The sequence below is a fragment of the Lepus europaeus genome, chromosome 3 (genome assembly GCF_033115175.1).
Source record: "Lepus europaeus isolate LE1 chromosome 3, mLepTim1.pri, whole genome shotgun sequence".
Taxonomy (NCBI): Eukaryota; Metazoa; Chordata; class Mammalia; order Lagomorpha; family Leporidae; genus Lepus; species Lepus europaeus.
In genome coordinates this window covers 59,407,982-59,433,936 of record NC_084829.1, presented here as the reverse complement: position 1 = coordinate 59,433,936, position 25,955 = coordinate 59,407,982, and the positions used below count along the sequence as shown (strand labels likewise).

The window sequence follows — 25,955 nt, the reverse complement described above, 5'->3', positions numbered from 1 at the left end:
CCAGGAACATTAGCCAGGAGCTGGATTGTAAGAGGACTTGAACTGGCACCTGTATGAAATGCCAGTACTGCATATGGTGGCTTAACCTTCTATAGCACAGTACCGGCCCCTATTTATTCCCTTTTAAAAAGATAGCTCTTGAAACTGTCCTTCTGCGTTAGGGACTTATTGTGTTCATTTGTATGTTAGCTTAAAAATGTGAACTTTTTTTCAGTAATTTGTGAATCTGGACTTTTAATATAATATCCTACGTGAGGAACAGATGTTGGCCATACCTGTTCTGTTATTAACTGGTGTAGTATTCATGAGAACCATAAGACATGATCTTTTAAGAAAAGCATAAGCTTGTTGGTAATTATTAAATGATGTTTCCTAAGCCATGAAAGGAAGAAAAGGAACTGTTGCTTGACTATGATGTGTAAACTTGATATAGGGTTCAGCTTTTCTAGTTTCTCCATATACATCATACCTGAGTACATTTGCATTGTTTTGTTTTGGTGCCAGGAAGGAGTGAGGGTGCTGCTGATAAAATTATGTTCCAAAGAGGCAAAACAAAACTGTGTTTTAGCATTTCTTGTTTTGAATTGAATCTTAATACCTTGAAGATATGACCTTACTTTTTGATGTACTGAACAATACCCCATCTCACTCTTTCTTCTCACATTCATTATAGATTAATAAACAATGGCATTTTGGTCCACTTTTCTAACAGAAAGTGTCATCCATCTTAACACAACTATTCCAGTTAATTGTGTCTCCTTTTCAACCATGGTGATAGTCAAATTACCTTGGAGGAAACCACAGATCTATAGCTTTGAACTTAAGTTGTTGGTCACTCTACCTTTAAATGGACCTAGAAACTTTGAAAGATGCCTGGATAATTTTCTTATTCCATCTGCTTCTATGTGGTGGTTAGCTAGTCCCCTCTGCAGATTTGGGTCCTTGTCAGAGTATTCATCATTTTTCTTTTTAAAAAGGGAAGGTAAATCTTGTTTTCAGCTATGAGACCTGTGTAAAACTCTGTGTTTGCCCTTAATTCGCATATAGACTCACTCCATTCCAAGTACTTTTCAGATGATATAACCTCAAACTTACTAATTTTTAATACCTCCCAAAACTTGAGTTGGGAAAAATGGTATTTATAGAGAATTGCCTGAAGCTTATCCATTCATGTAACAACCTTGTATTTTACCCCTGAATTTGGTGAAACCATCCGAGACTCAAGTTTTGCATTTTATTCTTTCTCTTTATGCCATCATATGTCAGGTCTGTTCCTCTCCCTCGTTATCTAAAAAAGTCAGGAAAGTTTTTTGATGTCCTTATTTTTGTTTTATTTTATTACATATATATATATAGTATTTATATATGTGTGTGTGTTATATATTATATATGTATATATTTTATTACATATATATGCATATATATGTGTATATATATATGTATATATATACATATATATGTTTGTAATTGATGGTTGCTTTATGCGATTTGAATGAGTTTTGCCTAATAACTGAATGAAACATACAGGACTTTATTTGCCAAATATTCACTTCAAAGTGGCATACAAATATATAAAAAGGTTCTAAGACAAGACAAATGCTACAAAATGGATTATTCATTCACTGATTTTCCAGTATTAACTAATCCAGGAGTATAGAACTCTCCAGACCTTGCTGTCAGTCCTTTGAAAATTCATCTGTCTGATGACTTCTGCTGGTTTTACCCGAATTAATACCTCAATTAAAGCTAGAAAACGATCAATCGATGTTCTTTATTTTGTCCTTATTCAAGATTCATATGCCTTACAGATTAGTTGCTAATTGATCCTAAAGGTAGAATTTCTTTTTCTGCACTGGAAATTAAATGATTACTTTGCCCTTTAATTGTTCAATGCCTTTTGCACTTTGCTTATAAATTAGAGTCAGAGAAGAATGATGAAAATAAAGGTCATTAATAAATTCATATCTATTCCAGGGAAAAGATTCAGGAAAATACGTGATGGAGAGCAGAATTATAATGAAATATTATGTTTGAATCAGGTAGCATTTTGATCAGCATGAGCTATCTTTTTGCTCACAAGCAGAAACCAGAGAGAAAATAAAATGAAATAGCTTATACATTAGTTCTTACCATTCCAGCTTTATAGGAACTATTTATGGAATCTGGTAAAGTTGCTTGTCACATTTGGCTCAATTGGACCAATGCTTTCTGATGTCAATGAGAATTGGGAGAAAACAATTAAATCTGATCATCGAAGTGAATGTTTATTTCCTTAATGTTATTGTCTGTATCCATGTCATATTCATCACAGCATTCTCAAGAATATGATTCTATAGACCTCTTTGTGGTTTCTGTAGCCCTGTAAATGTCATTGGGGTTTGTTATGCAGTAGGGTAGCGGGTGCCAACCGCAAAATCCAAGTCTGACATGGAAAGAAATGAAGAAGAGTCTCACGTCTGACTGCTAGAGACTATAAATGGCTGAGAGAGTAGACACAAAGCAGCAGACAAAAATTCCTGGAGAACACATGCGGCATGCCTGCAGGTAATGTGTAGGTGGATGTCCCTAGAGAACGCAGCAGTAGGCTAGGTGTCTAGTAGGACATGTTTTACTATTGTTACAGTGCGCTCCCTATATGAAAGCCCAACTTGGAGACCCACTAAGAGGTTCTTTCATTTACCAAAGTTTCACTAATCCAGAACCTGGGTGATGATTGTACTTCACAATTAATATGCTTGGGCATCTTTACACAGGGTTTTGAATGCTTCACCTGTAAGCTTCATAACAAACTGGTGTTATTAGCAACCATGCTTTATAAATCAAGAAACAACAGTATTTTTTATTTGTCCAAGAGCTGCAGAAGCAGTGCAAGGACCAGGCCAAGCCATCTGGTTCCAATATCTGCAATTTTTACCTCCATGCTCTACTTCCTGAAGATCGTGAGATGATATGTAAATTTTAGTACTGTTTGTGGTAACTTTTGGTACTTTTCCTTGATGTCCATTATTAATTGGTAATTGCTGTTAGCTGATTTGCAACCATGAACTATGGTGTAGACTTTTAAACAATTGCAGTAAAATACACTTTATTGAAAACAAAATAAAAAGATAATTACATTAATGTGGAAAGAGTGACTTATTTAGTAAATTGCTTAGACAGCTTTCTGTTAAATGCAAAGGGAATTATAGCTTTGAACCAATTACTAGAATATCAGTATTCCTTATGAATGGCAGCAGTGTAATTAACTAAACATTATTAGTTTATTCTAGAACTACTGGAAATTAGAATTCTGAATGTTTATTATAAAACATAACTATGCAATATGGAGTATTATATTATTAGCAGCTGTGCCTAAGAACTTGGTGACAATTATGGTCCATTTCGAGCCTAAGATCATATAATTGTACGCATATTATCCCCACTGTGATAGGATAATTTAGACGTACTGTCCAGTAGGATCAAGCTGGGTCTAAAGGGGTGCTTCTAAAGGGGTGCTATGCTCCCCAGTTACCTAAAGAGTCACTCAGATGGTTTTGCAACTCTTCTTCATAGTAGAGCGGCAGCTGGGTTGCCCTGAATGAGGTGACCGACTGTCATTTGCGATTATTGTTGCAGGGATGATATTATAGCTACGGTAACTTGATTTTTCATAAGACCTGCCATTCTAACCCTGCTGAGTGGTCACAAAATGCTTGCTGGTCAATATTCCTTGTGATACTTGCTAAAACGATGTACCAAAATTTACCTAAATAATATAATTATGTTTCTTCCCTCATTTTGGATAGTTTGAAACAAAAATTGAGAGCAGTAACATAATGTTGAGCTCTCTAGGAAAATTTTCTATTTATATGCAGAGTAACATTTGTAGTGTATATTTCATTTTAGTAATTCTGTTTCTTTTAAAATCAGGCTCCTGGATAATAAAAATGGTACTCTATTCCCTCTTGTACAAACACATTTTGTTTTCTATTTTCTTTGGAGCACAATGCATGACTAATGCTTAGTTATGTTCCTTAAATATTAAGGAACAACTTTTCTCTGGCCACTCAGGGTTACTCTTAGATATGGCACTGCTCTGCTAGATAATTTACATCCAAGAGAAGGATTTGTTTTGCCATTGAATTATCTGCCAGTTAATGAACTTACGGGTTCAAGCACAGACTTGTTAACTAACCTTTATTAGTTGATTATGAATAGTGGGTTTTCCTGCTTTGTAGAGATAGAGAAATGAAACAGTCACTCTTTGGGCCTTAAAACTAACAACTGAGTAGAAATATGTGACCCCACTAAGAATTACTAACTTTTTCAAAAGACTCTTTTCGTAAATATAATCCAGGAATTATTCCTTAAATAGTTCTAGCTGATATCCTTTCAAGTTCAATAGTATTTTTTAACTTGTGATTACTCTTTCTTTTATTATTTTCTTCTTTCTACTGCCACATCTTCACCTTTTTCACCACAATATAGCAATGATAGGCAGCTACTGCATATTTGTTTCGGCTTTTTCTATCTAAAGAAGCTTTGTCCTGTTGCTATCAATCTAGGACGCGTTTTTAGCCAGTGGATACGCTGTTTAACTCACAGCTTCTCAATCCTTGACCTCTGCTATTCACTCGTCAGAACTCTTATCTGTGGACAAACTACAGGCTCTTCCTAAACTTAAAATTACTCCACCTCTTCCTTTTTTATTTTTAACATGCATTACACAAACTGTATTATTTGAAAATGTGATTATAACAAAGGGCAAAATAAAACAGAGAGAGAAAGCCACACAAAATAAATGTATAATATATAAATAAATAAATGTAAAATTTAAACAATTATTATAGTATATAAATTCTGCTCTTCCACTCAGCTTAAAACAAATAGAACTTTGGGGCTGGTGCACTGGCATAGAGAGTAAAGCTGCCACCTGCAGTGCAGGCATTCTCATATATGCACAGGTTCAAGTCTCAGCTGCTCCACTTTTTTTTTTTTTTTTTTGGACAGGCAAAGTTAGGCAGTGAGAGAGAGAGAGAGAGAGAGAGAGAGAGAAAGGTCTTCCTTCCATTGATTCACCCCCCAAATGGCCACTACAGCTGGTGCGCTGCACCAATCCAAAGCCAGGAGCCAGGTGCTTCCTCCTGGTCTCCCATGTAGGTGCAGGGCCCAAGCACTTGGGCCATCCTCCACTGCCTTTCCGGGCCACAGCAGAGAACTGGACTGGAAGAGGAGCAACCGGGACAGAATCTGGCACCCCAACCACACTAGAACCCGGGGTGCCGGTGCCGCATGAGGAGGATAGCCAAGTGAGCCGCCATGCCGGCCACTGCTCCACTTCTGATCCAGCTCTGTGTTATGGGCTGGGAAAGCAGTAGAAGATGGCCCAAGTGCTTGGGCCCTTGTACTTGCGTGGGAGACCTGGAAAAAGCTCCTGGCTTCTTGCTTCAGACTGGCCCAGCTCTAAGCCATTGTGGATATTTGGGCAGTGAACTAGAAGATGGAAGATCTCTCTGTCTATCTCTGGCTCTGCCTCTCTGTAACTCTGCCTTTTGAATAAATAAATACATCTTTAAAAAAAAAAAAGAACTTTGCTAAAATCTTTCCATGTGTCCATTCCAATGAAACTAGCTTCCTCCAACAAAATTAACCAATAGTCTGACTTTTAAATAAAACATTTATTTATTTATGTATTTGAAAGGCATAGTTGCACACAGAGAGAGAGAGAGGGAGAGAGAGAGAGAGACCTCTTCCATCTGCTGGTTCCACTCCCCAGTGGTGACAATAGTCAGGGCTGGGCCAGGCCAAAGCCAGGAGCCAGGAACTCTATCTCTGTTTCTTACATGGGTGGTAGGGCCCTCTTCCAGAGCTTTTTTGGGTGCATTAACAGGGAGCAGAGTTGCATGTGGGACAGCTGGGACTTGAGCAGGTGCTCACATGGATTTCTGGCATTGCAGGTGGCTCCTTAACCTGCTGCTCCACAATGCCAACCCCTCTTATGACTTTTATAGTGATATTTCTTTTTTGCTGAAGTTATTTACATACTTACTTACTTATTTCAAAGGCAGAGTGACAGAGAGAAAGGAAAAGACTGAAAGAGTGATCCTCTATACACCGATTCACTGCCCAGTGCCACCTTCTGTCAGAGCCAAGCCAGGCTGAGGTTAGGAGCCCAAAACCAACTTGGGTCTCCCACATGGGTGGCAGGGACTCCACTACTCAGTTCATCACTTGCTGCCTCACAAGGTACACATTAGCAGATAGCTGGAATTTGAAACAGAGCTGGGACTAGGTCCCAAGAATGTAGCTGTCTGAAGCAGCACCTTAATTACCACGCCAAATGCCCTCCCTTAGAAAACCAATAATTGCATGATTGTGATACCCTAAATAGCAAATCCAATCAAGCCATGCCTCATAGAAAGTGTGAGATAATAAATATGAATTATTTTTAAGCCACAATATTTTTGAGCAATTTGTGATACAGCATTTGAAAGTGAGTACAACCTGAAATGGGCTTTGCCCCAGCAGTTAAGATGCCCACACTCCATATCTGACAGTTTGGGTCTGAGATCTCTATCTGGCTCCTATTTCAGCTTTCTGCTTCTGAAGGTTCTGGGAGGTAACAGTGATGGCCCAAGTAACTGTCCCTTCTGCTTATGTAAGACACCGGGGTTGAGTTCTGGACTCCCTGCTTTGGCTCCAACCTGTACCATTTGGAGAATGCACCAGCAGATGAGAGCTGTTTCTCTTTTCTCTTTTTCTCTGCCTTGTTCTCTTTCTAAAAAAATTGTTTAAAAAATGAATAATTCCATATTTACTCATGTGCTTTTTCCCAAATAAAATACACAGTAGTCTTATCTAATACATCATTGTGATTGCTATGAACAGAAGAGGGATAGAAGGAGGAAGGGAGGGAGGAGAGAAAGAGAGAGGAAGGAAAGAAGGAAGGAGGGAGGAAGGGAGGGAAGGAAGGAAGGAAAGAAGGAAGGAGGGAGGGAGGGAAGGAAGGAAGGAAGGAAGGAAGGAAGGAAGGAAAAGAAGGTGAGGGAGAATGGGAGGAAAGGAAGAAAGGGAGCAAGGGAAGAGGATACATTATGTTGTCATCTTGAGCAAAATATTGCCAGAGTTCTTAAATGTTGATAACAGTTTAGGGCCTATAATCTTGAACTTCCACTGGATGAAAAATTCCTCATGTTTTCTTTCTTTAATATTACTACATTTTCTTCTGGCATAAAGTGTTTCTTCTGAAAAGGCTGACGATAATATCATTTTTCTTTTCCTTACAAGTCACTTATAACTAGATGGTTAAAGATATTTTTATTTAAATTGCTACAATTGTATTTGACATCATTGAAAACTGATGAATGAACACAATTAACAGATGTAATTTTCAAACTCTTTCAAACATTGAGTTTTTAATGTGAATTGGTAATTCTTTTATTTATTTACACTTAGCAGCCTTTCAAACTCTCTACAATAAGTTCCAAGTGTTCATAACCCCTCTAATTTCTCCTATCAGCAATTAGCAGATCACAGTTTGCACAAACTCAAAAAGGAAAATCAAATCCATTATATACTAAATATTCTCCCCATTCTAAACATAATTGCATCCAAAAAAATTAATTTCCTTTGCCATCCCTGCCTTTAATTTCTCCTCTTGCATGCATTTTCAATATCTAATAGCATGATAGCCCTAACTCTAACTCTAACCCTAACCATTATTTTTCTATTTATTTCTCAACAGATTGCCACAAGTCCTTTACTCCTTATCATTTAGCAAAAATTTAATCCCTGGTATTACCCCTAATTTCCAAAGTGCTAGGCATCACAGACTTGATTCCTCACAAGTTAAACACAAAATTTTGTTCTATTAATTAATTTTTTTCTGATAATTAATTAAACTCTTTATAGATTTAGTAAATATAATTGTGCATTAAATAAAAAAGAAGGCATTTTCTTTAGTATGTATTCCCACTGATTTTTCATTTCAGTTGAAACTATTTTGCTCCCCCAGCACTATTCTTCCCTAGTCCTTTTCAGTTCCTTTTGAAGGAGTTTCTTTTCCACTGCTTGCAGTGCTCTCCCCTGATATTTTGATAATGCTCAGCCTTCTTCCTGTGTTTTTATAGTCTTCATATTCTTTCTGGTGCATCCTTTTTCTATATTAATTCTTCATTGCCTTAATTCAGAACTTAATTTGATCTGGCAAACATTTTGATGTGGTATGTCTCACTAACTTTTGTGTTTCAAACAACTGATATGACTACTTCCTAAATACCTTATATTCTTAATATTTCAAACATAATGGGTCCTAAATTGGTACAAATTTGAAGAAGTGTACCCCTTTAGAAGCCTAAAGAATCAAGTGAGGGTGAGCACCGGCACACCAGGCTCTAGTCCCGGTTGGGGCGCTGTATTCTATCCCGGTTGCCCCTCTTCCAGGCCAGCTCTCTGCTGTGGCCCGGGAAGGCAGTGGAGGATGGCCCAAGTCCTTGGGCCCTGCACCCGCATGGGAGACCAGGAGAAGCACCTGTCTTCTGGCTTTGGATCAGCGCAATGCGCCGACCACAGGGGCCATTGGAGGGTGCAACGGCAAAAAGGAAGACCTTTCTCTCTGTCTCTCTCTCTCTCACTATCCACTCTGCCTGTCAAAAAAAAAAAAAAAGAACTTCTACATCACTTTTTTTTTTCTTGAAGGAAAGAAATGAATTGTAATTTAATTTGTCAGGAAAATCATTTTAGTAATGAGTGAAATAAATTTAATGAGCTATTTAATGGAAATGCTTTTCTCAGCTGAAGTAGAATTGGAAAATGTGAGAAACCATGATTATCAATCCACACAATACATTAAGATTATTTTCAAAAAGCATATTTTTCATCTTTAATGTTGCAGCATGAGTAATTTCATTCATCTTTGTTAAGCTTCATTGTAAATGCACAATGATTGTATTGATTGAGAAAACTTTAAGTGAATGCAACTTCTGATTCTTGTCATTGTAACCACATGTTGAACAGAACTCATCAACCTCTTCCATATTCCCAGAATCAGACTCTTGAGTAGATCTGCAGCTTTTCCTTGTTACCTATTGTTTTGTGAAAAATCACTAATTCCATAGGGTTCTCCCTCCTGGATAAACACAGAGGTACGCCATGGCTTCAACTCTTCATTGATCCCCTGAGGTAGCTCTTCTTTATTCCATCCACAATGGGGAAAATGCCTATCACCAACTTTGTTGGCATTTTCTCAGAGCTCCCCCGCCTCAAGGATAATGTTGAGTTTCCAAAATTATCTTTGTCTTTAGCATACAGCCTCTTGTTCTTTAGAAAGTAAATGCCAGAAAATGAAGGTGGGTTGGGACAGACATTAAACTCACTCCTGAATTTCCTCCTGTTTTCCACAAATCATCTTTCCTTGTTTTTCAGCCAAATGCCAAAAGTAAACAGGAAGCCTATACATTACATGTTTTTCATTATCTCTTGAGGCTTGCGTGTTGTAGGATAATTTAGCTATAGAAACATCTTGCACTCACTGGAAAAGTTCAAGAAAGGAATAACAAAATGTTTGGCTGATATTCTTCCGTAATATATGAACATTGAAAATGCATTCTATTTAACATGGTTTCTGGGCCATGATTACTTTTGATATTTCCATATCTTCCTTGGTGATATCCATTATATTTTTTTCAATTTATTTTCAATGGGACAATAGTAAACTTGACAGACTACTAATTAAATACTTTGGTGGTAGGCAGCCTGTGACCTATAAAATACAAGAGTCTCTGTAGCAAAGAGATTACTATGGAGTTCCCATTTGTCAGGATTCTTTTGATTCCAAGTGACTGACATTCAACTTGAACTGGCTTGATAAGAGAGGAAATAAAAGTGACTGGGTGGATATTTCACATCCTTAAGGGAAGGTTGGAACTTTCAGATAGTGTGGTATGGAGGAAATCAGCTACCCTTCAGGAGCAACTCATAAGCAGGAGTCAAGGAGCAGGAAAACCAGCTCTTCATCTCCAATCTCAGTTTTCTGTAACTTTCAGCTTCTTTGTCTCCCATGACACACCTGCTTCCTACACATGGCAGGAACATGGCTTCCCCTGGATCTGAGTTTCATAGACAGACAGTGTTTGTGCCAGATGATAGTCTTTTTAGCCCAACTCAGATATTTTTAAAATCACAACAAAGGACCACGATTGGCATGGATTGGATCACGTGTCTATTTAGGTACCACTCAAATATGGGAAGACACATGTGCTAATGAAAGAATATGAAATAGTTATCTCAGATGACAAGTATATATAAAGAGGGTAGCTGTGTTCCCTTGACATTTTTAATGCTTATTCTTTTATTCCCTTTTTCTCAATTGAGACAAGAGCAAAAAAAAAATACTTCTTATATATAAATATAGGCAATGCCCCTGGAAATTCTTTTGTGATATATAGAAAAGTTGAGTTAGTGTGCACACATGGATGGATACTCACACACACACACACACACACACGTAGTGCATTTGCTCTCCCAATATATTAAGGGATTTTGTTTTGACTGTTTTTTTGTCTGAAGATGGATTTTAATAATATGTATTGATTTGTTAGTTATTTTTCTTAGTCTGAAAAGTCAGATTAATCAGGCAATAATCCAGCCCCAGTTATGGAATTTCATTACTTCCTTTTAAGAAAGAAGCTCAGTTTCTTCTGAATTTGTTATTTTGAGGATAAGTGATCAATACCCATTGTTCATTCAATATTTTATTTAAAATAAATTTTCAGATGAATATCTGAAACTAAACTAAATGAACACCAAAATCTGAGAAATAAAAAACCCTAAAAGTAGCTGGAAATGGAGGGGGGTGAAAAATAAAGGGACAATTTAGTGGTGTACTTTTCCATGATAAATAATGAAGATATTTATACAAAAATATTTTCTAGCTTGAGTAACTTATTGAGAAGTATTACTATTCAATGCATTTTACTGTTTTGGAAGGTGACTGTCTTCCTCTGCTTTAACAGTGTCCAAGATGTCCTTCTTTCTTCCTCAGTTCTGGTTGCACATTGTTTTAAATAATCATCTTCTCTAAAGTATTGTTGAAGAGTTCTCTTTGATGGAATGTGTTTTCTAAAAATTTCAAATTTGCTCTCCATTTATGACTTCAATATACCAAAAAAGTGTGAGTGTTTGGCATATGCAGTTAAGGTACTGTTTCCCATATCAGAGTGACTGGGGCAAGTCTCGGCTCTACTCCAATCCCAGCTTCCTGATAATGTACATCCTGACGGGAAAGTAGCTGGGTTCTTGCCACTCAGTGTGAGACTCCGATTGAGTTTCAGCTTGGCCTGTGCTGGGCTGTTGTGAGCATAGGGGAATGAAACAGCAGATGGATTATTGATCTCTCTATCCTTGTGTGTGTGTGTGTGTGTGTGTTTCCTTGGCAGAGGAGAGGAACAATAAGCAATTCTCTGAACACTATATAAGGGCATTAATCCTACAAACAAGGGTAGAACTTTCATAACTTAATCAATTCCCAAAAAGGCCGCGTCATTTAAAACTATTGCATTGAGGATTAAATTTCAACATGATGTTTAGGAGAGATGAAATATTCAATCTATAGCACCTTTCTTTATTTCCCTAACTAGATATAATATAATTTAATATCTCCTTTTTGTATTACCTTTGAAATTACTGAATTGTATCTCAGCATACCTCTCTGTACATCTCACATAGTCATCTATTAGGTAAAAACCTTATTTGCAAATCTTAATTTTAAAAATGCATCAACATCATATTTGTTTTTTTAACTATAATTGTCAGGTTCACAATAGAAAACAGGATAGGCTTAAAGGTGGTAATTGTTGAGAGATTAATGAAGAAGGTATGTATGAAGTGTTTCAGTATTAACAGAAACTAAGAACACTTCTATATAAGCAAAAGTAGTACTTCTCTTATAGGTTTTGCTGAAGAATTAGAGGATGATGAATATAAACATTTAGTATGATCTTTACACATCACAAATATTTACTAAATATTTTCCATTATATTCTTCATTTATTTTGAAGAAGACTGCCATATGAAATATGAAAATATAAATATATAAGGAGCCTTCAAAGCTTTCTTGGAAAATGGAATGAAAAGTTGAGTTTATTTTGGTGCAAAATTTTTGAAATCTTATGCATCCAGTCTTCAGAAAATTCATGGAGAAGGCATTTTATAAAAAATTCTGGATGGATTTTAAATGCTTTGCAGCAAAATTAACTTATCTGTTATTCCACATTTACCCTGTCCTTTTTGAGTACTCTTGTATTATTGTCAGTAGTTGAGGATTTGTTTGTAAAACTATAAGAAATTTATTTCAGTTCTTTCTATATACTTAAAAGTATATTTAAAATTATTCTATGAGAAACAGTGACTTGATCAGCCCTTGCCCTGACTGTTGATGTACAATTTAATACTTTATCCCTGTTAATATTTTTTTGTTCTAGTTAATATTATTGGTTGAACTCTGTAATTAACACACATTTATACTTAGGTGTTGAAATTTAACTGAAAAGTGATCCCTGTTAAATATAAGAGTGGGAATAAGAGAGGGAGGAGATGTACAATTTGGGACATGCTCAAGCAGACTTGCCCCAAATGGTGGAATTACAAATGTGCCAGGGGATTCCAATACAATCCCATCAAGATTGCATGTACCAATGCCATCTCACTAGTCCAAGTGATCAATTTCAGTTCACAATTGATCACACTGATAGGTCTAAGAGTCAAAGGGATCACACAAAGAAGACTAGTGTCTGTGAATACTAACTGATAGAATCAAAAAGGGAGAGAACGATCCAACATGGGAAGTGGGAGACACAGCAGACTCATAGAATGGCAGATGTACTAAATAACACTCTGGTCTCAGAATCAGCCCTCAAGGCATTCAGATCTGGCTGAAGAGCCCATGAGAGTATTGTAGGCATAGAAAGCCAAGATACCATGGAAAAGAAAAAAAAAAGAAGAAGACCTAAATGAAAGATCTCTGTGAGTGAGATCCCAGTGGAAAGAATGGGGCCATCAAAGGAGGAGGTACCTTTCTCTGAAGGGAGGAGAGAACTTCCACTTTGACTATGACCTTGTCTAAATAAGATCAGAGTCGGCAACTCAAAAGGCTTCCATAGCCTTGGCAACTCATGACAAGAGCCTAGGGAGATTATTGATGCCATAAACAAGAGTGTCAAATTGTTAAGTCAACAACAGGAGTCACTGTGTACTTACTTCTCATGTGGGATCTCTGTCCTTAATGTGTTGTCTAATGTGAATTAATGCTATAACTAGTACTCAAATAGTATTTAACACTTTATGTTCTGTGTGGGTGCAAACTGATGAAATCTTTAGTTAATATATACTAAATTGATCTTCTGTATATAAAGAGAATTGAAAATGAATCTTGATGTGAATGGAATGGGGGAGGGAGTGGGAGATGGGAGGGGTGCGGATGGGAGGGAAGTTATGGGGGGAAAGCCATTGTAATTCATAAACTGTACTTTGGAAAATTATATTTACTAAATAAAATTTTAAGATAAATAAATAAATAAAATTATTATTGATTGACATATATAGATTTTTCCAACAGGAATAATGTGAATTTTACCACTCATCATTCTTCCTTTAGATTGGTCATAAGAAAGCTCATTGTAAAATGTGCACCTATCCTAGAAACTTTGTAGAATTTCCATGCTTGTAAGTCTGCTGGCACTAATTTTTCATGTTTCATTGTACAGTTTTATTAGTAAAAATTCCTTTTGTAGAATTATGAGTTTCATAAACAGGTACATGAGTACATGTTCCTGAGCGTTGGTTTTTATTTATGTCCAAACTTGGGAAGAGGCCTTTCTTATCGTCATCATTCTTAGCATGAACATGAGGTATACAATTAGTATTTTTCAAGTTGAATTAGATCACTCTCTCCAGGACACTACTTTTGTGTTTCTAAAGGTTTACAGAATGATGTAGATGGAAAAAAAAAATCTGAAATAGTCTTCCAATTTTCCTTTGTGAAATTCCTTAAATTCCTTTTTTTCTTGTTTGAAATTTAACAACTATATCCTGTACATTTAAGAATCTCCACAAATGTCTTATACTGTTTAAAACTATGCTTATATCATTAAAATATGTTTTAGAATGTTCTGCTGATTGTTTTACATAAAGCCATTCTTTTATTTTAAGATTTGTTTATTTGTCTAAATAGCAGAGTAAGATAGGGAGAGGGAGAGAGAGAGTAAGAGTGAGAGAGAGAAATTTTCTGTCTTCTGGTTCACTGCCAACATGGCCTTAATGGCCAGGGCTGGGCTAGGCTGAAGCCAGGAGCCTGGAACACCATCTGCATCTCCCATGTGGGTAGCAAAGGCCCATGCAGTCATATTATCTTCTGCTGCTTTCCCAGGTGCATTACCAAGCAACTGGATCGAAATGAATCAGTGCTTATATGGGATGCAGGAGTCGTAAATGGCAGCTTATCCCACTGTTTCACGCCAGCCCAAAAACCATTCTGTTTCAATGGCAAGTTTTTATGAGAGTGTTACTGTATTAGTCTATAAATAATAATTCAATGAAAACACTTTCCATTTAAAGTAAGAAAGACAAAATGATAGCATACTAAATGAAAATGTGATAGAATGCATCTCATTACACAAAGAAACCCTACCTTATTCACAATGGGCAGACAGTGATGGATCATGGTGAGCTATTATTAGGATTTAGTTTATGATGTAAAGAAATTTCTTTCAGATAAACAATGCTTCATTATTCCAGTAGGTTTTGTCAAATAATCATCCCTTTGCAAAAAAAATCGATTGTCTCTAATGTTTGTCATTTGCCATTTTGTATCAAAGCACTTTAAAACCTTTTAACTCCATGAAAGTTGAAACTAAAGTACATTAAATGTGCTTTCTGTGGTATGATTTTCTTCAGAATATTCCATCTTAAGTATGTAATAATTATTGCATTTCATGAACACAATTATAAATTTAGTAAATTTTCTTTAAATTTCTCTCATAACTTCTATGGTATAAATAATTACAAAGAATTAGTTTTTCTCAATTCCTATAACACAGATTGAATTAAAAATTAAAATGCTTGCTTTTAGAAGTCAAATAATCAGCAGTTTCATTTTGTTTGGGGGAAAAACAGTCATCAAATTATTCAGCTACCTAGAGTTGAAGTCATAATAATTTTGAGTTTTAAAAATTGATAGTTTCCATATCCATGACTACTTTACATATTTAGTATTATAAATACATTCTTATTCGCTAATAAAACTTTGTACCTCTGATTACTTTGGAAGAACATTGATATAAGGAACCACACATACACATACATAAAACCATTATTTTATAACATTCACCATTACTTGTATATTATTTTATGATATTAATCATAGAACTCTAAAGCACAGTCAGAATTCTCTAAAATTCTCAATCCCTTGGAATTCACCTTGGGCAGTTTACGTTAATAAAATATATCAAAGTGCTACATGCTCAGGGTGAATTGCAAAATTGCTAGAGTCTAGGTGTTTTGCCAGCAAAGTGTCATGCACATATTCTTAGTCAGCAGCATTTATTAAGTCACTTTGCTGAAAACCACAAAAATGCATTGTAATGATGCTACATGTGCATTTTCAGATATATGGCTAAATGCCTTTTCCCTTTATGTTGCAAAGCCACTTAGAAAGATAAATGTTGTGTTTGTTAATCAGGGCAGACACTGTGCCTGCAACACTGTGCATTTCTGTTATATTCCATTAGAGCCCTAACAGTAAATTGCCTTGTGACATGTTATGTCTCTTGTTTATTTATCTATCACTTCCATTTAATTACTATAGCACCTACTATGTGTCTAGCTGCGAAGTGTTAGGATTGTCAGGACAATGAGTCAAACTAAAGGTAATAGCCAATCCTTTATTCACCTACTATGCACAGTAGTGTAATTTATTGTAACAGGCAAAAAAAAAGTCATATGGGCTAATTTTCTCCCGGGTGAACACCAAGTTAGAATCATATTGTTGCAGCACAGTTGAAGTAATTGTTTCACTCCCCAGAAGCTCTGTAAAAAAGCCTCTGACTTTTTGGACTAGAGGGGAGTTAGAGCTGTATAAGAGAAAAAGGGGAAGGCTGTGAGTAGAAAAGCACCTGTCACCATGTTAAGTCCTGGAGCTGCAGTAGTGCATATTATACACCACAGGTATATGCTTTTAAATACCCTATTGTTTACCAATTGATGTCATGATCCTTTAACCAGATCTTCAAGTCACTTAAATTTATGACCCCAAACTAACTTTTCAGCCAAAAGTGCTTCTTATTGAACACCTGTGGTAGAACCCCTTCTACAGCCCATTGCAACCAACTTGTTGTACTGATCTCCTAAAACAAATATCCATTTCCTGTATGTTAGTGCCCTTGAATATTCCATGAACATCTACCTATTTCCTAAGTTCACCATCTAATGACATCTCTGCATCTTCATACAATTCTTGCTTCACTTATTATAATGTGGTATGTAACAATTATGGCTTAATCTTATCATCATATGGAATTATACTTCTGGTAAGAGAAGATGTTCTTCTTTTGTAGCATCCAGAATACTGTGTGTGCTATGCACACAGTGAGAACATAATAGGCAGCTGTGTAGTTCCATATCATTTTCTAATGCATTTTTAGCACTAGAAAACTTTTTAACAACAACAATGAAAAATACACATCAAGTTTGCCCTACCTTAAGGCTAACAAAAGTATTAACAGGTATAGATACTTATTAGAGTTAGTTTCATCAAGAAATACTAAGATGGATAGACAAGACTCACTCATGTACACACAAAAAATGTACAAAATATTTGCAAATAGCTATGAAAATGAAAGTGTAATAATAGCAAAAATATTCATGTAAATTGACCAAAAATATATCTCTAAAGCAGGTCTTTGGCTTAGTGGTTAAAACACCAGATAAGACACCTGTATCCCATATTTGATTCAAATCTTGCCTTACGTTCTAATCCCAGCTTCTTGCTAGTGCACACTCTGCAAAGCAGGAGTTGATGGCTCAGTTCTCAGCTTCCAGATTCAACATAGCCCAGTCTTGGTTGTCCAGGCATTTTGACATCTGAGGAGTGAATCAGCAGATGTAAGATATGTTTCTGTCTCTCCCTCTCTCTCTAGTTATTTTTTAGATAGTAGCCCCATGGCTCCATTTTAAAAAGAACAAAAGATGTTACTGACAGCTGCCACCATGATAATACAGAGGTCAAACTAGAAACACAGAGGGCTTAAAATTCATGGAAATTTTGCATTACCCTTTAATTTTTCTAAAAGCTTTTTAAAGCTCCCTTGTATTCTATTAGGTCTGGATACTTAAAATAGGAACTCTATTACCTAGAGGTAGTGAAATTGAACTTATTGCATAAAGCCTGAGACCAGGAAGAGCTACCAATATATGAAAACAGGATCAGAAAATTTATGCCAACTGTACAAAGAAATCCAAACAAAGATTTTAACCTTGACAGGAGCTAATATAAAGGAAAAAGTGTCAGTACTATATCAAAAGCAGTCTAAATCCATTATATTTTCACGTGATATATGAATCTCAAGCAATTATAATTAATATAAGATATAACCAAGAGTATTTGTATCTAAGATTATTCGCATCCTACAAAATCTTAGTCCAGTAAGGCTGAAAGAGACCTTAGACTGAATCATTTATAATTAACTAGAATTGACTTCTCACAGTTGTGATAGCAGGGAAATCGGAAGTCAAAGCACCAGCAGACTCATTTTCAGGTATCTAGTAAGGGCTTATTCTCTGCTTCATAAATGACTTTCTTTGCTGTGTCCTTGCATGGCAGATATGAACAAACTCTCCGAGACATCTTTCAAAAAGGCACTAATCTCCTTCAAGAAGGCAGAGTACTTATGATCTATACACCTCGCAGATGCCCTATCACTTAATCCCATCACCTCGGGGATAAGAATGCCAGCCTATTAATTTGGAGAGGACACAAACACTCAGACCATAGCACACACATTCAAATATAAACAATATACCACTCTGTAAGATGTTCAGAAAATCCTGGTCTAATGCCCACTTTCTCTTGAACTCTCTCTCCATCATTCTGCTGTTGCTTTTAATAACCATGCTGCATAGATACACATATTAATACAATTACAGAAAGATAACTTGTAGTGAAAATTAATGGGTAAAGGGAAGAACCTAATATGTGCTTCATCACCAGGCTTCTTCACATCTGCCCAGAGGCTTGAAACTATTACAGTTTGGGAACAGACTGAAAGGACTTTTCAACCTACAAGAAAAAGAAGCATAGATAAATGCTTGAGCCCTTCTGTTCTTAATGCCAGTCAACTACATTGACCTAGGTTAAAATTTGAAAGGCTCATTTTTTTTTCCCCCAAAGCTAAATCTTAGGAATATTGACTTATTAAATAGTACAAAATAAGAGTGTAATATCTTTAGGGATAGTCACTATTTCTCACAACTAGTTCTCTAAGAGAGATTTTGTTTCTACAATGTAGTCTGCACTGAAAGGAGAGTGTGGAGCAGTGTATTTTGCAGGGATTTTTATTCAGCCTCTTTTGGGATAAAGTATTCCTTTTTTGCATTAAAAAAATCATATAGACTCATTGTTAAGTGTCTCCTAGTCTTTAAGTTAGCCTTCTCTTAGTACTCTAGTAAGTGATGAAATACATTTTTAACAAAAAGTTTGTCAGTTACTTTTCATCTATATGTTGAGTATATACGTTCATTCCAGGAAAAGAATGCCTATGAAAAGGAATATATAACAGTACAATAAGAGACTTCCTAGGCTTTCTTGAGTTCAAACCTCTTCCCACTTGATTAGGAGCTCTGCCTAAGAAATTTCATGAAAATAAATTGTGGGCATCTGAAAAAAAATTATAATTTTTGTAAAATATTAGAAGTATTCTCCCTAATATGAAATTCAAAATATTCTAGAGATGAAATTCAAAAATTAGTGATGAAGTTAGAGAGCAAACTTGACACACTTGAAAATAAATAATTGGATAATCTGAGAAAATACTGTAGAATATGTCTCAGAGAAATAACTAATGATGAAGCTATGGTATTGTGATTAGGAGGATATAATAATAATCTTTAGCTTATTTCTAATACCATTTCAGAGGATGGGAAAGTATATATTTGAATACATAATACTAAATAATATGTTATACAACTGTTAGTCATTAGTACACATTTTAAAATACAAACAAAATCTTTGAAAATTATTTAGCTCAATATACTTTTTTACTTTTTGAACTCTTTATTTATTGGAACAATAAGTCTTGACTATAATGTAAACTAAAAATATTGTATACCAAAAACTAAAAAGAGAGAGAGACAGACAGACAAGGAGGGAGGGAGAAGACATCATTATATTCAGAGAAATGTATCTATGAACTACATTGCACCTGTTCCCTTTGTATTAATATCACTTTAACATGAAAATAATAAGGTATCACATTATACCAATAATCTGTCTTAATAAAATATAATTTATTCAAATAAAGTAGGAGCTAAAAAAGAAATTTGTGACCAGAAATTAACCTAATAAAATGAAAGAAAGAATTGAGGGTATTAAAAAAAAAGGATTTTTCCTGATGCTACACTAACTCCACTTTTATTAAACTATCTTTTCCTGGACTATTGGTGCGCACCCTCACTATTCCACCATCTTGGCTCCGCCCCTAATGGCGGAGTTGGAAACGTGCCAGGGGATTCCAATACAATCCCATCAAGATTGCATGTACCAATGCCATCTCACTAGTCCAAGTGCTCAATTTCAGTTCACAATTGATCACTCTGATAGGTCTAAGAGTCAAAGGGATAACACAAACAAGACTAGGTCTGCGAATAATAACTGATTGAATAAAAAAGGGAGAGAACAATCCAACATGGGAAGCGGGATACACAGCAGACTCATAGAATGGCAGATGTCCTAAACAGCACTCTGGCCTCAGAATCAGCCCTTAAGGCATTCAGATCTGGCTGAAGAGACCATGAGAGTATTGTAGGCATGGAAAGCCAAGACACTCTGGCAAAAAAAAAAAAAACGAAGACCTAAATGAAAGATCTCTGTGAGTGAGATCCCAGTGGAAAGAACGGGGCCATCAAAGAAGGAGGTACCTTTCTCTGAAGGGAGGAGAGAACTTCCACTTTGACTATGACCCTGTCTGAATAACATTGAAGTCGGCAAACTCAAAAGGCTTCCATAGCCTTGGCAACTCATGACTAGAGCCTAGGGAGATTACTGACGCCATAAACAAGAGTGTCAAATTGTTAAAACAACAACAGGAATCACTGTGTACTTATGTCTCATGTGGGATGTGTCCTTAATGGGTTGTCCAATGTGAAGTAATGCTATAACTAGTACTGAAACAGTATTTTACACTTGTGTTTCTGTGTGGGTGCAAACTGATGAAATCTTTACTTAGTGTATATTGAACTGATCTTTGGTATATAAAGATAATTGAAAATGAAAAAAAAAAAAAACCTTGGTTTTAAATTGGAAATTGCAGAGAGAATTAATCAATTTTTTAAAAATATGTAAGATCTCTGTCCTTAATGTGCTGTACATTGTGATTTAATGCTATAACTAGTACTCCAACAGTATTATTCACTTTGTGTTACTATGTGGGTGCAAACTGTTGAAATCTTTACTTAATATATACTAAACTGATCTTCTGTATATAAAGAGAATTGAAAATGAATCTTGATGTGAATGGAAGGGGAGAGGGAGTGGGAAAGGGGAGGGTTGCAGGTGGGATAGAAGTTTTGGGGGAGGGAAGCCATGGTAATCCCTAAGCTGTACTTTGGAAATTTATATTCATTAAATAAAAGTTTAAAAAAAATCATAGCAGAGCAGACCTCATAAATACGTATACTTTTTAATGTCAATTTTTAAAAAAAAATATTTGTTGATACAAAAAAAAAGGAAATTTTTGGAGAAAATTTTTCAAAAAAAAAAAGCAAGTATCTAGTATTACAGTACAGTAAATAATAAATCCCACAAACAATCCAAATAAAAAGGGCATGTAGGTATAGAGAGCTGTTTCAAGAATTGCGAAGGGCCTGCATATTGCTGCACTTATTTACTAGGTTAGTCTGCCATGGTTTCATAGAGGCTGACAGAAATATGCATGGCTCTTGAGTCCCAGAGAAAGCACTTTATTACCCCTGGTATAGCAAGCAGCATAACCTGTTTCTGTCACTTTTCCTTGTCCTCAGATCTATGAGGGAACATCACTGGCATCAACGGATGCCTACAATTTTAGTAGGTTACGTTACAGGAACCTAATCCTGAGCTGAAGTATCTCAAAATGTGAGCTTCACAGGGAAGAACATATGATTAAAAAATAAAGTTTTGTAGCACTCATACTGATGAGATATTAACAACTATTATTCTAATATTGGGTGAGTAATTTGGGATAAGCAAAGATTTATATATAGAATATATTAGTTTCCTGTTGCTGTATAAAAAATTGACACATATATGGTGGCTTAACACAACGCAAATTTATATACAGTTTCCATAGTTCACAAGTCCAGGCTTGACTTAACTGGATCCTAGCTTGTTATTTAAATAGCCTTTGCTTAGAGATGTATTTAAACGCCTTGTGTCACTGTAAAGATAGCCCTGTGCTTATGAGTCTGTTCGTGGTTTCTGGAATGACTTTAAGTCTGGCACATGTTCTGCTGATTACTTCTGAATGGGTTCATCATAGTGAAACTTCACAACCTTTTGAATCCTCATATCCCAATGTCAGTTGACAGAATAGAGTGTTATGGTCCTGTGCCCAGTTTAGGTGCAGTAGTACCAGAACTGTGCTTAATGCAAAAACGAACAAACCCAACAGTCCATGAGGAAAGATGATTTTCAATTCTCACTTTAAAAAGAGATTGTTTACAAAAGAGAATATAGAAATGTATGACTAAGAGTGTTAACAAAATAAAGGAAATATTTTTGAGGGCAATTTAGAGACTGATGGCTGTGTGATAAAACACAACACAAAATTGCAATTGAGTTCCAGATACATTCTGGATATAAATCCTTTGTCGGGTAAGCAGCTTGCCAATATTTTCTCCCATTCTATCAGACGTCAGTACTCCACTGATTGTTTTCTTCCCATGCATAAGTTTATAATCTTGTTATAGTCACATTTATATAGCTTTGCTTTTGTTGCCTGCACTTTTGGGGTCTTATTCAACAAATCAGTGCCTACATCCACGTCCTGAACTGTTTCTCCTAAATTTTCTTCTAGCAATTTGCTTGTCTTAGGTCTTACATTTCATTTCTTGGTTCATCTTGAATTTATAAAAATTTTATTTAGTTATGCAAGCATGTATTTCATATGTACAGATTTAGGGACATAGTGATACTTTCCAACCTACTCCCCCACACACACACTCCAACTTTCCTTCCTCTTCTCTCTCACATTCCCACTCTTAACTTTTACAAAGATCTATTTTCAGTTCACTTAGTAACTCTACACTAAGTAAAAGAGTTCAACAAATAATATGAAAAAAAACCACTGTTCCTCAAGAGACAAGGGCTGCATACAATCATTGAATCTCAAAATGTCTATTTCTCTCCAATACATTGCATTAACTTCATATACATAAGATTAACCCTACACTAAGTAAAGAGTTCAACAAATAATAGGAAACAAACAAAAATCTGTTCTTCAACCTTTGAGACAAGGGCTACTCAAAGTCATTGCATCTAAAAGTGTCAATTTCACTTCTATGTATTTATTATCTTTGAGGTACTGTATAGTTATCACAGATCAGGAAGAACATATGGTATTTGTCTTTTTAGGACTAATTTATTTTGCTAAGTATAATATTTTCCAGTTTTATCCTTTTTGTTGCAAATGACAGGATTTCATGTATGGTTGTATTTTAACTTTGCCTTTATTTGAAAGGCAAAGTTACAGAGATGGAGAGACAGAGGCAGAGAGACAAACAGACAGACTTCCATCCACTGGTTCACTCTCCAAATGGCTGTAACAGCTGGAGCTGGGCCATTCTGAAGCCAAAGAGTCAGGAGCTTCTTCCGAGTGCAGTAGCCCAAGGACTTGGGCTATCTTCTACTGCTTTTCCAGCTACAACAGAGAACTGGATCAAAAGAGGAGCAGCCGGGTCTTGAACTGATGCCCATTTTTTTCTGGATATGGGATACTGGCACTGCTAGCAGCAGCTTTGCCTACTACACCAGAGTGCTGGCCCTTCATGATTTTTTTTAACCACTGTGTAGTGCTCCATGGTGTACATATACCATAATTTCTTTATCGAATCTTCAGTTGACAGACATCTGGGTTGATTCCATATCTTAGCTATTGTGAATTGAACTGCAGTAAACATTGAGGGTACAGAAAAGTCTTTCCCAAGCTGATTTCATTTACTTTGGGTAAATTACCCAGAGTTAGATTGCTGGGTCATATGCTAGGTCTATATTCGGATTTTTGAGGTATCTCCATACTGTCTTCCACAGTGGTTGGACCAGTTTACATCCCCACCAACCCACATCCTCTCCAGCATTTGCTATTTGTTGATTTCTGTATAAAAGCCATTCTAACTGTGATGAGGTGAAAACTCACTGTGGTTTTGATTTGTATTTCACTGGTGGCTAGTGATTCTGAGTATTTTTTTCTTATGTGTATATGCCATTTGGATTTCATTCTTTGAAAAATGAATGTTCCAATCCTTTTCCCATTTCTCAACTATTTGTTTGTTTTGTTGTTGTTGAGTGTCTTGAGCTCTTTATATATTCTGAATATTAATCCTTTATTATTTGCATAGCTTGCAAATATTTTCTCCCATTCTGTCTATTCCTTGTTCACTGTGCTCAATGTTTCTTTTGTAGTACAGAAGCTTGTCAATTAGTTTAATCCCATTTGTCAAGTTTGGCTTTGATTACCTTGCTTCTGGGGTCTTTTCTAAGAATTCTTTGCCTATGCCAATGTCTTGCAGGGTTTCCCCAATGTTCTCTAATCATTTAATGGTATCGAGTCATAGATTTAGATCTTTGATTGATTTTAAGTGGGTTTTTATGTAAGGTGTAAGGTTGAAGTCTTGCTTCACATTTCTGCATGTGGAAATCCAGTTTTCCCAGCAACTGAAGGTTCAATAAAGAAATTATGGTATGTGTACACCATGGAACACTACACAGTGGTTAAAAAAAATCATTAAGGGCCGGCACTCTGGCATAGTAGGCAAATCCAGGGATTGATTTTAGCTACTTTCTCAAGGATAAGTTGGTTGTAGATAAATGGATTGATTTCTGGAGTTTCTATTCTATTCCATTTGTCTACCCATCTGTTTCTTAGCCAGTACTAGACTAGTTTGATTATAATTCCCTGTACTATATCTTGAATTCTGGTATTGTGATGCCTCTAGCAGAGTTTTTGTAGTATAAGATTGCTTTAGCTAGAGGGGGTCTCCTGTGTTTCCATATGAATTTCAGCATCATGTTTTATAGATCTGAGAAGAATATCATTGATATTTTGATTGGGATCCCACTGAATCTTTAAATTGCTTTTGGTAGTATTGACATTTTGATGATATTGATTTTCCAATCCATGAATGTTGTTGTGTTCCTTTTGGGGAGAGTTCATAATGTCTTCCTTATGCTTCTTTCTTGAATCTCTGCATTTTATTTTTAGGCATTATGAGCCATCTCTGCCCAGGCAGCTTGAGCCCCAGAGCCTATACTACATGGGGAGGCTGGGGGTACCTCGCGTGTCAATCCTCCCAGCGAGGCTTAAAATTAGTGGGGACTGCACCTTTTCCCTCTGCTAGTCTCTGGATCACACCACATATACAAGAGCCACTGGCCAAATGTTGCCCTCTCCCTGCCATTACTGCCAGTACTGCTGAGAAGATGGAATCCAGTCTCAGCCAGTTGCTATGCACACACACAAAGCCTTCCGCACATGCTGCCTGAATCCAAAATGGTATTTATACATTTTCAGAGAACTGGACCTGAAGTAGAGTAGCTGTGAACTGAACCACCACCTGTATGTGATGCTGATTTCATACACAGCAACTTTACCAGCTGTGCTACCATACCACTTCCCTTGTCTTGTTTTATTGATCCTCTAATCAATATATAATGCACTGTGCATCTTTTTAGCTTTTCGTTTATGATCTGTTATGAATGTGGCTAATCCAGTTTGTTCTTGGTTTATATTTCCATTCTATATCTTTTTCCAGATCTTAATATGCAGTCTGTGTGTATCTTTACTTGTGAAGTGAATTTCTTATAGACAGCATATTGGGTCTTGTTTTTGCCATCTAGTTATCAACCTATATATTTGGCGAATTTATTTAATTTACATTCAAAGTTAATATTGATAGATGGGATTCCAGCTTCACAGACAGCAGCCCCACCTCCCACACCAAAACACCAGCCCATAGAAAATTACTTAGAAAGATACATATTATCAACTGTTTCAAAAATTAATAGAAATCCGGAAAATATATGAAAAATAGAGATAAAATTGCCAAAAAAATCATAAATAATACCCAAAATTCAGATATGTTTGTTGAGAAATTCTACCAAATTTTTTTTAGAAAAGGAGAGTAACTTTTCAAGAACTCTTCAAAATATGAGGAGAGACTGCATTTCAATGCATTTTACTAAGCCAATATTATTCTGATACCAAATTTAAATGACAGCAAAAGAAAACTACAGGTTAATATTCTGAAAGTAGGTTATCCTAAAAATTTAAAAGAAAAGCAAGACGGAAGAGATAGAGTGGGAAGGAGAGAAGGGTGAGAAATATGGTTATGTCCTTAAAACTATAAATATGAACACATGGAATCCGTTCTCTTAGTATAAATAAATGTATTAAAATACAGATTCAAATTTTTAGAAAATTCTATACTCCAGATCCAACACATATAAAAGGTTTATG

At 35.9% G+C, this 25,955-nt stretch overlaps 1 protein-coding gene across 1 annotated transcript in view; it reads left to right on the top strand.

Moving 5' to 3' along the window:
• KHDRBS2 (KH RNA binding domain containing, signal transduction associated 2) overlaps positions 1-25,955 on the top strand; it is a 629,201-nt gene that overhangs the window by 192,503 nt on the left and 410,743 nt on the right. The gene's annotated exons all lie outside the window — the stretch shown is intronic.